The sequence below is a fragment of the Pinus tabuliformis genome, chromosome 7, assembly GCF_031772625.1.
Source record: "Pinus tabuliformis cultivar Carrire ecotype Pingquan chromosome 7, CPIR1, whole genome shotgun sequence".
In the NCBI taxonomy this organism is placed as follows: Eukaryota; Viridiplantae; Streptophyta; class Pinopsida; order Pinales; family Pinaceae; genus Pinus; species Pinus tabuliformis.
The window spans coordinates 622,124,855-622,137,349 of NC_142293.1; positions in this window are offsets into that span (position 1 = coordinate 622,124,855).

Genomic DNA, 12,495 nt, shown 5'->3' on the forward strand with positions numbered 1-12,495 from the left:
TTGACTTAAATTTCTTTGTGATATTTTAATACACGACCTTATAACTAGTATCCTGCGATATCTTGAAATATATGTAGATAGGAAGTTTTTATTTAGTCCAATTCCACTCCAAACCTGAGAATTCATTCTTAGCACATATTCCATCTATCAAATACGATGACATATAAAAATCTCATTTCTTTCCTTGCGCCATGTTATTTGAATTATCAACACATTTATGCAATTGTTTGGCTATGCTATCAAACTAATTAAATATGGTGCCCTTAGTGGTGCATGGGTGTGCCATATAGACCCATATTCCATCAAAAAATTATGCATTCTTACATACATATATCCTATAGGAATATTGAAACTAATTATTGGTATATTTTCTTCAAATACATGGTTCTATGGATACCATTGGGTTTTTGGTAGAATTTTCCTAGCTCTTTCCACCAAGTCCTAAGAATGTTCTTTGTGGATTCCCTAAAGCCAACATAGAATCTTGTGTTGAGGTATTCTTCAAGAATTGGGAGCTTATAATATTTATGAAGATCATAAGACTAATATGTCGCAAGCTCCCCACCTTTTTCACTTCTGATCATCATGATTTGAGAATCAATGCTTTGCAATATCCATCCAATGGTTTTCGCACCAGCAAATTCTATGTAATTACAAGAAAATTTGTGGAATCTTGACCTCTTGATATTGACATACACCTCTTTTTCTTTTCTAGGTCTTGTGTGATTTTCTTATTACCAAAATCATTAAATGCCTTATGCGCTGTGGGGGTAGTGGTTTTTTCTATGAAGCATGTTATGTCTATAACGACTAGTTCTTTAGCTTTCAAACTATCTCCAACACCCTAATGCTAATTTCAACTTCCTCTCTCAATGGCCCTTTCTTTGTAGCTGGAGGCATGCTGTCAGTAGAGGATGATAGGCTAATACATTGGAGATTTGGTGTACCTGGAAGTTGAGGATCATTCATGGACAAATATACAAGATTATTTCAGAATTCCGTACTCTCTCTTATTTAATTTCTATAAAATGTTGATTGTGGAGGAATAAGGTGATGAGAATGGGCATGAGCACATAGGCTAGAGATATGTCTTTATCATACTGGGAACAAAGAGTGTGCAATGTACTAGGCTGAAAAAAATTATGTGTTGGGCACAAAACGCAAGGTATAGTTATAGGGGTTGATGTGGCTAAGCACTAGGAGGTCATAATGCACTCATACAAGGCCAAAATATGAGTTTTTTGTGAGAGCATGAGATAAGGATAGAGGTTGGATTGTCTATGAACTAGGAATATTCTATGCACTCACATTCAGTCTAAATTCCTATGTTTTGAGTTGGTGCATTCGACAAGAATAGTAGATATGTGGACTAGGTGTTGGAATGGTGCAATGTGCCAATGAGGTGAGACCTTATGTGATTGGCATACCATGCAAGTTTTAGAGACAACTATTTAAAGACTAAGAATTACAATTGTGTAGTGATATGGGATGGAATATGGGCTAGGAGCTAGGGTTCTCAAATTGCGTGATTCACTGAGTCAAATACTTCGTAACCACAGATAAAAAATGGACTAAATATGGAAATGAAAGAAAGAAAGGGAGTGAATCTAATCAATTTGAAATGAATTTTAAACAAGAATAAAACAAACACACACACACACACAAACACACACATATGATAATGGAGGAATGTGAATGGTGAGGGAAATGAAGAGGCACATAGGAAAAATACAAGTAACTAAAATGATGAATTCATAAGCATGATTTTTTAGTGAAAATATAGGGACTTACCCATGAAGAGCATGTAGCGCGGTCACAAAATGGAAGGATATTACTTTGTTCTCAAGAAGTGTGTGGAGCTCCAAATGAGAACAAATGAAACAATGAAGTGTACATTAGGGTGTTGGTATATATAACAAGCCCACATGTGCGAGCTTTTTAGACCTTCGAAGTGAGCCCGGTGCAAATTCTTGTGAAAAGGAGAATTAAATAGTGCTTGGAGATCTGTTAGAGCTACTTATCAAAAGTGCATTGGTGACATGTTTGAGGAGTCTTCTAGATTACCAAACAAAAGTGCACCCGAAAGGTCAATAACACTATGTTTGTGAGGAAAAATGTGCTATCACTTAGAGACTTTTGAAAATGAACCCATTTGACTTGAACTACTTATAGGATTTTTGAAAAATATCAAGAAAAACTTGACCCCTTAGACACATGAAGAAAAGATCAATAGGGGCTCCAAAATTAGACAAAGTTTGTTTCTTTTAGGGTGGTTGTAGTAGCTAGAACAAGTGGCCAAGGGAATACAGGGCCTTTGTTGTTGTTCAAGCACTCCGGGATTATTAAATTTATATAGGAATAAAACCAGTGGTGTCAGAATATGTTTAAGTGGAATGAATGAGTTGAAGTTGTTTTGGTGCATAATTCCATATTTTGTAGTTTCTATTAAATTTGACAAGTACCCAAATTTGGAACTATAGTTAAAGTCACTGCTATATCCTATAACATTCCAGAAATAGAAGCTCATATTTCTTTATAGGTAACATTCATATGAAGAAAAGAATGATAAATTAATTTTCATTATTCAAGTAAGAGGTGAATCATATACCAAAGAAGGTATTGAAGGTAGTTCATGGTGATTTTATGAGAAAAGACTGATTTATTGTTTGGATGAAGGACTTTATGATTTGAGCTTGAAAATGGTATGAAAGAGCGATCAAGAAGGTCAATCAAGTTGGAGATTTCATTCTAGGAATTTGGAGCTTCCATTCAGTAGTACCTGTTAAATATGGGAGTATGAGCTTCATTTAGTTTGAAGCCTAAGAAATAACAAGTTGAATATTATAGTTTAGGGAGTTGGAGCTTCCTTTTAGTTCAAGCTTCCTTTGGGTTGGAGCCTAAGAAACCAACAAGTTGGAGCTTGCAAAAAATTTATGCTTGTAGCCTTGAATAGTTTGGACCCTACCATATTGATGTAATACAAGTTGTAGCTTAAAATATTGCATCATTATACAAAAAATTTGGTGGTTTTCCATGTTATACTTTTGTGTTATTATTCACTAATTGGTGTACTTATGCTTATTGTTTCAAGTGTTCTTTATTTTGAAAAAGAAAGTTTTAAGTTATCAAAATACTGATTCACCCCTCCTATGAGCGGTGTCATGGTTTCTAACATCCAGCTAGTGTTGGATTCATATTTTGGGAAATTTCTTCCATGAGACCTCCCAAAATAGGGAAGTGTGACCGTCTTTGACGTCCAAGAAGTAGTGTTTTTGAATTAAGTTCATACTTATTTTAGCAAAAGAACAAATGGAAGAACCAGGAGTTGTCATTAAAGAAATTTTGAGGTCTAAAATAGGCGTCAAAACAAAAATGTAGAACCAAAATCAACTTTAGAAGAACTAATAGGATTCAAAATGACGATGCTAACCATTTGGGATGATTCACCGTTTTTGGAATAAAAAAGTAAAAAGATAAAAAATGAAAAGAATAAAAACTATCTTTTCAATTGATATGTTTAACTTATATCCTTATGATTTTACTCTAATTTTGAGGAGGAGCATTCATTGGATGTAGAATTCAATATGTCATCCAAGTAGTACCCTTGTTTCATACTTTCGATAGACCTTGCTCCACGAAAAATGAGAAATACATGGAAAACATTATTGCAATCACATTTTTTCATGTATTTCTCATTTTTCATGGAGCAAGCTCCATCAAAAATATGCAACATGGGTACTCCTTGGATGTGGAATTAAATTTTGCATCCAAAGAGTGCTCTCGCTTAAAACTTGAGTAAAACTGTATAGAGATAAGTTGAAAATATGACTTGAAAAAGTAGTTTTTTTATTTTTTCCATCTAAAATTTGATGATGTAATATAATCCTATTTTATTATTTCCAATATTATTTTATAAAATTCCCTAGGAGGCCCATTTTAGAGCTCAAAATTTCTCTAATGGGTGTGCATTCAGACAAGGTGGTGCGAAGGCATATGGGACGCATAATTTATTACCATATGCAGTTCCATAGGTTTGAGGCTCCTTATGTCCATCTCCACTATATTTATGCTCCCATGAATGTCTTGCTAATAGTGAAGTAACGCATCCCTCGTCCTACTTTGAGATTCAACCTACGGAGTTTTCCTAATTCCACCAAGGACCAAATATTCTCCAGATGATATCCTCCCAATAGGAAGATGTGCCAGATTCAACGTAGTTCTTGCAAGATCAAGATTGGAGTCATAAGTGTTGAACGTAAATAAGTGGATAAAACCTAAAAAAATTCTTTTAGTAGAACCAATATTCTAGCAACAATGAGGCAGTGGAAGGCCCAACCAACCAATTTGTTGTTTAATTTGGACAATGAATCCTCCCATATATTATATTTGAGAGAGTTAGCAGCTAATTGAGCTCCAAAATACTTCAAGGGGAGCTTGCATTTTGGACATGCATAATTCTAGAAATATACCTCTAAAAAACAATTGGGGTATTGAAGAAGAAAACTTGGGATTGTTCCTATTGATTTCCATGCCTAAGGAATGAGATATTATATCCAGTATTTGTGTGAGCTCTCATTCTTCATAAAAGACTGGGGTACCTATACACGTAGTGTCATTGACAAATTGTTGCTCAGCTAATAGGAGATTGTCCCTAAATAGGTGCAGACCCTTAAGTTTATTCTTTGAAACTTTTTCTTTGAGGGATCACCCCAAACCTTCCATTGCAAGAATGAAAACTAAAGGGGAGTGTATTACATTTACAAATAAAATGAGAGGATTTAAAAGGGCTAGTAGAAGATCCATTGAATATAATGGAAATATAAGCAGACAAAAGCAGGTTATTGGTCCACTGAATCAAGTAATTAGTAAAGTTGAAGGTTTGAGCATGTTGTTTAGATACTTATAGTTTAACTTGTCAAAATATTTTGAGAGATAATTTGAGAAACAATCCTGGTTTCTTTTTTATTTTTAGAGAGTGTATGGTCGCATGGATCACCATGATACCATCTAATATTTGGCAGGCCTCAAGAAAGCATGTTTTCTCTAGTAAAATGAGATTTGGAAGAAGAGGTCTGAGTCTATTAGATATGATTTTATTAATGATATTATATAGAACATTATAAAGGGTGATGGTCCTATATTCTTTTTGGTCCTCCACTTTATCCTTTTTTGCACCAAAGTGTCGAAGGTGGTGTCTAGATATTTTAGGAAATACAAAATTAAATTTTTACAAGATTTATGTATTGAAATTAGTCAATGTGGAAGTGAAATTAAAAATCTAATTAGGGAGTTTGGGAACATGATAAAATCATTATTTTATTCATTGGCCACTTCATTTTGACACTATGGTTGGTTCCATCAGCAATGGCTATGGCTAACTATGAAATATATCCAACTATAGGATTAGGATGAGAGAATACCACTCAAATAGAATTAGTAAGGAAGTGGTAAAATAATTAAATATAATTAAATAAAGTATTGTTCAAATTTTTATTGAACCTAGAACCAATCAATAACTTCATATAAGAAAGAGGCATCCTTGCATAAACTATTCACATCCCTGACATAGAGACAAAATTGGTTGAATACATGGTTTGTGGTGTTTATGAGCATCCATGCAGTAATAGGGATGTTCCTTTGTATTTTCTTTAGAAATTATGATCTAGGTTCATCTTGCGTCTCTATGTCAATTATTATAACATTGGAGAGTTATAGGGCATTGGTCTTGGCTATGCTCATGTTTAACCAACCATAAGGAATGGCCCATTGAGATAGGCACCCACTCCTAGGTGATTTCCTAACCCACCCTTCTCGCAAGCACCTTAGCTCAAAGATACAATTGAAGCCACAATACTACAATATCGTATTTAACATGCAATATAGTACAACATAGTGCATTTGTGGCAACTTCCGTATGATGTATATCATTTGATAATGTTAGGCCGCCAACTATAGGGCCTTTAGATTAGTCTAACAATCCTAGTTCTTGTGAAGCTATCTATATCAATGAATTCATTGTTGGCATAGTTTTCATGGTTTGAATGAAGATCTTATTTGAGGTAGTTTCTTCAATGAGGTTGGTACAATATTATTATTATTATTTTCCTTTTTTATGTATTTAATCTTGCATTTGAAAAATACATAAATAAATATAAATTTAAAGCTTTGTAATTGTTTTTATCTTTTTTATATGTACAACTCTTACAATATGGCACACCCCCTTCCATGTGCCATTGCACCTCTTCTCCTGAACTTGTTGTAGGGGTTACTTTAGGATGTTACATTGGGGTTCTTGATAGCTAAGTATTTATGATGCTACATTGTTTTAAATAAGTCATAAGTTTTCTAGGAATGCATTTCTCTAATATTGTTATATATAAAAAATATTAAAAAATTCTAATTATTTTATACACTAATGATGATGAACCTCATATGTGATTATAATTATTCTCAATTTAGTTATCAATGAAATCATTCAATTTTAGCCATGTCTTAGTTATAATGTGCAAAATCAAACTTTAAGTTGAAAAAACCTTATTTACATGAATGGATCTCATGCAATTCCTCCCTCGTATAATCCAATGATTCAAGCAACTCTTGATTCAAAGAAGTATTGCGCTCAATGGATCAAAAACTTTCCACTTAATGTGCTTGTTCGTTTCCTGACTAAACAAGTGCCAAAGAACTAGGAACATAACATCATAATCATGGAGAATTACACCCAAGTACAAACGTCCTTGGATCCACTTATTCAAATTTTAAGAAATGTCGAGCGCAAGTACCAAATAATTTGATTTTAGTGTGATGTCATCCTGGAAATCAGAATGATGTTCCTAAATAAATTGATAATCCTTACATAGTTTTCATGGAAATTTACCAAAGTCATAGCAACATCAACACTTTAATAAATCAATATTAACCCTAGGGAATCAATATTGTCACGAAGTTATCTTTCAAGATTTTATTTTATTTCCGTTAAAAAATATTCAAGCTATTTTTCCAAATATCTCAAACACCTTTTAGAATAAGTTACAGTTTTATTTTGTTTTATCTCATTAAAAAACAAAAAGAGGTGCATGTGCAGGCACACACACACGCACACGCACACACACACACACACGCACACACACACACACACACACACACAGAGGAAAATAACATAAAAATATATATTTCCTTTTAAATAATATCATCCAAGATTGCTAAAAACATTGTATTTATTTTTTCAAGGGCTCTTTCCATTATCTTTCCAACATTTTGAATTCATGCTCCAAGGGAGAAGTTATGCAAACTTCATTTAGATTAAAAGATGAAAAAATTTCCTTTGAGATTGAATAATATACTACTATTTTCAAGCCATGTAGGTTCAAAGTATAGGCATATATTCACCTTAGTCTACATGTATTATGGAGCTACAATATTAAACCTCCCATGTAACAATATCATGGTAATATCATGCCCTCAGTTCTATGGATCACCACCATTTATCTACTAATCCCTTAATACCATAACAAGATATGATACCATGTCAAGCAATAAATCAAGCACTACATAGATCATTAATTGAAAAAAAATGATTAATCTGTCCTCAACACTATATTCATATGATGATATCAATTTATAATACATGTATTTTGACCACTTTTAATCTAGATCTCACTCACAAATGATAAGTGAAAAATGTCGACAAGCCATAACAAGGTGATATTGGACTTTCAATTTGTTTATAGAATCATAATCTACAATTTTCTTGCTAATCTTGTCCAAGATGGATTGATTTATTTGGATTTATCTTATCCCTACTATCACATGAACCTAATCATGAACATAGTCAAATTAGGAATGTGTATAAATTTATTATTTTGCAAATATAAAAATTATTTATGAGAAATCACTTATACTATTTGCATGTTTGTATAGGCTCTAATTTTGGATATTGAAAAATCATTTCCACCTCCAGTTGAGAGATTTCTCCGTTACCAATCATTACACACAAAGTTAAATATTATTTCAATGTAAAATTTATTATCTTATTTTGATTTATTGATTGTAACATTAACATAGTCAACTTAGAAATATTTATAGCTTTATTGTTTTACAAATGTCTATATTATTTATGATAAATCAGCTATATTTTTTTTGTGCTTATACAAATTCCAACTTCAAATATTGAGAAACCATCTCCACCTTGGGTCAAGAGATCCCTCCATTCCAAGGTATCACATGGAAAATTACATATTGTTTCAATGTAAAACTTATTACCTTATTTTGGTTTATTTCATGCTTTTGTTATAAAAAAAACATTTTAAATGTGTATCTTGGCACCATCATTCCTTGCCTATTCACCATTACCATCTTTCCTCATCTGTTCGACTCCCCCAACATATTTCCCACATTACAAAGAAGGTTTAGCCTTTGGCTACCTAACCTAACACTTGAGATTCTATCCCCCTTCCCACAACAAAGGGTACTTAGCTTGACCCTACAACCCATGGGGCTTTAATGATTCCCACTCTTGCAGCTTGTTCAATCTACACCAATATTATTCCCTTGACCAATTGTAGCCACCCATGTTGCAGACATTATTGATACAACTTCCCATCCTATACTAGTTGGCCCTATTATAGACTGATTCCTTAACCCATTATGGCTACACTAATTAAACTTACACCAAATGTTTCCTAAGAGTACCTTTTCTAGTTAAATGCTTCATCTACGAGACAATATTCATTGATTGTTAAAGCATTCACGGTGAGGTCATTTGTTCATGAAATTTTTAGCCACGGTGAATGAAATTGATTTTAGTTATTTTGATTCAATTGTGTGCTTTAATTTTTGTAATTGTTATAGGGAGGAATCAAAAGAAGGTTAAGATTGTAGATTAGGGACATACCCTCATCACTTTCATTCTTATATCTAGTGAGGCTTCTTATATTGAATTATAAAGTATCATTTTTTGTGTTAACTGATATAGCTATGCAAAATAATTTGTAGGAATGTTGTTTTCTTTTCCAGACTCTAGAAGGTGAACAACTCCAAGATGTAAGATGACTTGATTTTTCTCTAGCTTTAAGAGGATGAATATTATATTTTGGGATGCACTTGGTAGTGTCAAGGAAGGTGGAAGTAAATGGCTGAGCTACTACATATCTTAGCCATTATTTTCCATTTTGGGAGCTTATAGTATTTATGAAGATCATAAGCCTAATATGTGGCAAGCTCCCCACATTTTTCACTTTTGATCATCATGATTTGAGAATCAATGCTTTATAATATCCATCCAATGGTTTTCGCACAAGAAAATTCTATGTAATTACAAGCAAATCTGTGGAATCTTGACCTCTTGATATTGACATACACCTTTTTTTTCTAGGTCTTGTGTGATTTCCTTATTACCAAAATCATTAAATACCTTATGCGATGTGGGGGTAGTGGTTTTTTCTATGAAGCATGTTGTGTCTATAACGACTAGTTCTTCAGCTTCAAACTATCCCCAACACCCTCAATGCTAATTTCAACTTCCTCTCTCAATGGCCCTTTCTTTGTAGCTGGAGGCATGCTGTCAGTAGAGGATGATAGGCTAATACATTGGAGATTTGGTGTACCTAGAATTTGAGGATCATTCATGGACAAATATACAAGATTATTTCATAATTCCCTACTCTCTCTTATTTAATTTCTATAAACTGTTGATCATGGAGGAATAATGCGATGAGATTGGGCATGAGCACATAGGCTAGAGATATGTCTTTGTCAGACTAGGCACTAAGAGTGTGCAATGTACTGGGCTGAAAAAAATTATGTGTTGGGCACAAAACACAAGGTATAGTTATAGGGGTTGATGTGGCTAAGCACTAGGAGGTCATAATGCACTCATACAAGGCCAAAATATGAGTTTTTTGTGAGAGCATGAGATAAGGATAGAGGTTGGATTGTCTATGAACTAGAATATTCTATGCACTCACATTCAGTCTAAATTCCTATGTTTTGAGTTGGTGCATTCGACAAGAATAGTAGATGTGTGGACTAGGTGTTGGAATGGTGCAATGTGCCAATGAGGAGAGACCTTATGTGATTGGCGTACCATGCAAGTTTTAGAGACAACTATGTAAAGACTAAGCATTACAATTGTGTAGTGATATGGGATGGAATATGGGCTAGGAGCTAGGGTTCTCAAATTGTGTGATTCACTGAGTCAAATACTTTGTAACCACAGATACAAAATGGACTAAATTTGGAAATGAAAGCAAGAAAGGGAGTGAATCTAATCAATTTGAAATGAATTTTAAACAAGAATAAAACAAACACACACACACACAAACACACACATATGATAATGGAGGAATGCGAATGGTGAGGGAAATGAAGAGGCACATAGGAAAAATACAAGTAACTAAAACGATGAATTCATAAGCATGATTTTTTAGTGAAAATATAGGGACTTACCCATGAAGAGCATGTAGCGCGGTCACAAAATGGAAGGATATTACTTTGTTATCAAGAAGTGTGTGGAGCTCCAAATGAGAACAAATGAAACAATGAAGTGTACATTAGGGTGTTGGTATATATAACAAGCCCACATGTGCGAGCTTTTTAGACCTTCGAAGTGAGCCTGGTGCAAATTCTTGTGAAAAGGAGAATTAAATAGTGCTTGGAGATCTGTTAGAGCTACTTATCAAAAGTGCATTGGTGACATGTTTGAGGAGTCTGCTAGATTACCAAACAAAAGGGCACCCGAAAGGTCAATAACACTATGTTTGTGAGGAAAAATGTGCTATCAATTAGAGACTTTTGAAAATGAACCCATTTTACTTGAACTACTTATAGGATTTTTGAAATATATCAAGAAAAACTTGACCCCTTAGACACATGAAGAAAAGATCAATAGGGGCTCCAAAATTAGACAAAGTTTGTTTTTTTTAGGGTGGTTGTAGTAGCTAGAACAAGTGGCCAAGGGAATACAAGGCCTTTGTTGTTGTTCAAGCACTCCGAGATTATTAAATTTATATAGGAATAAAACCAGTGGTGTCAGAATATGTTTAAGTGGAATGAATGAGTTGAAGTTGTTTTGGTGCATAATTCCATATTTGGTAGTTTCTATTAAATTTGACAAGTACCCAAATTTGGAACTATAGTTAAAGTCACTGCTATATCCTATAACATTCCAGAAATAGAAGCTCAAATTTCTTTATAAGCAACATTCATATGAAGAAAAGAATGATAAATTGATTTTCATTATTCAAGTAAGAGGTGAATCATATACCAAAGAAGGTATTGAAGGTAGTTCATGGTGATTTTATGAGAAAAGACTGATTTATTGTTTGGATGAAGGACTTTATGATTTGAGTTTGAAAATGGTATGAAAGAGGGATGAAGAAGGTCAAGTAAGTTGGAGATTTCATTCTAGGAATTTGGAGCTTCCATTCAGTAGTACCTGATAAATATGGGAGTATGAGCTTCATTCAGTTTGAATCCTAAGAAATAACAAGTTGAATATTATAGTTTAGGGAGTTGGAGCTTCCTTTTAGTTCAAGCTTCCTTTGGGTTGGAGCCTAAGAAACCAACAAGTTGGAGCTTGCAAAAAATTTATTCTTGTAGCCTTGAATAGTTTGGACCCTACCATATTGATGTAATACAAGTTGTAGCTTAAAATATTGCATCATTATACAAAAACTTTGGTGGTTTTCCATGTTTTATTTTTGTGTTATGATTCACGAATTGGTGTACTTATGCTTATTGTTTCAAGTGTACTTTATTTTGAAAAAGAAAGTTTTAAGTTATCAAAATACTGATTCACCCCTCCTATGAGTGGTGGCATGGTTTCTAACATCTAGCTAGTGTTGGATTCATTTTTTGGGAAATTTCTTCCATGAGACTTCCCAAAATAGGGAAGTGTGACCATCTTTGACCTCCAAGAAGCAGTGTTTTTGAATTAAGTTCATACTTCTTTTAGCAAAAGAAGAAATGGAAGAACCAGGGTCGTTAGAGAAATTTTGAGGTCTAAAATAGGCCTCAAAACAAAAATGTAGAACCAAAATCAACTTTATAATAACTAATAGGATTCAAAATGACGATGCTAACCATTTGGGATGATTCACCATTTTTGGAGTAAAAAAGTAAGAAGATAAAAAATAAAAAGAATAAAAACTACCTTTTCAATTGATATTTTTAACTTATATCCTTATTCGTTTACTCTAATTTTGAGGAGGAGCATTCATTGGATGCATAATTCAATCTGTTATCCAAGTAGTACCCATGTTTCATACTTTCGATAGACCTTGCTCCACGAAAAATGAGAAATACATGGAAAACATTATTGCAATCACATTTTTTCATGAATTTCTCATTTTTCATGGAGCAAGGTCCATAAAAAATGTGCAACATGGGTACTCCTTGGATGTGGAATTAAATTTTCCATCCAAAGAGTGCTCTCGCTTAAAACTTGAGTGAAACTGTATAGAGATAAGTTAAAAATATGACTTGAAAAAGTAGTTT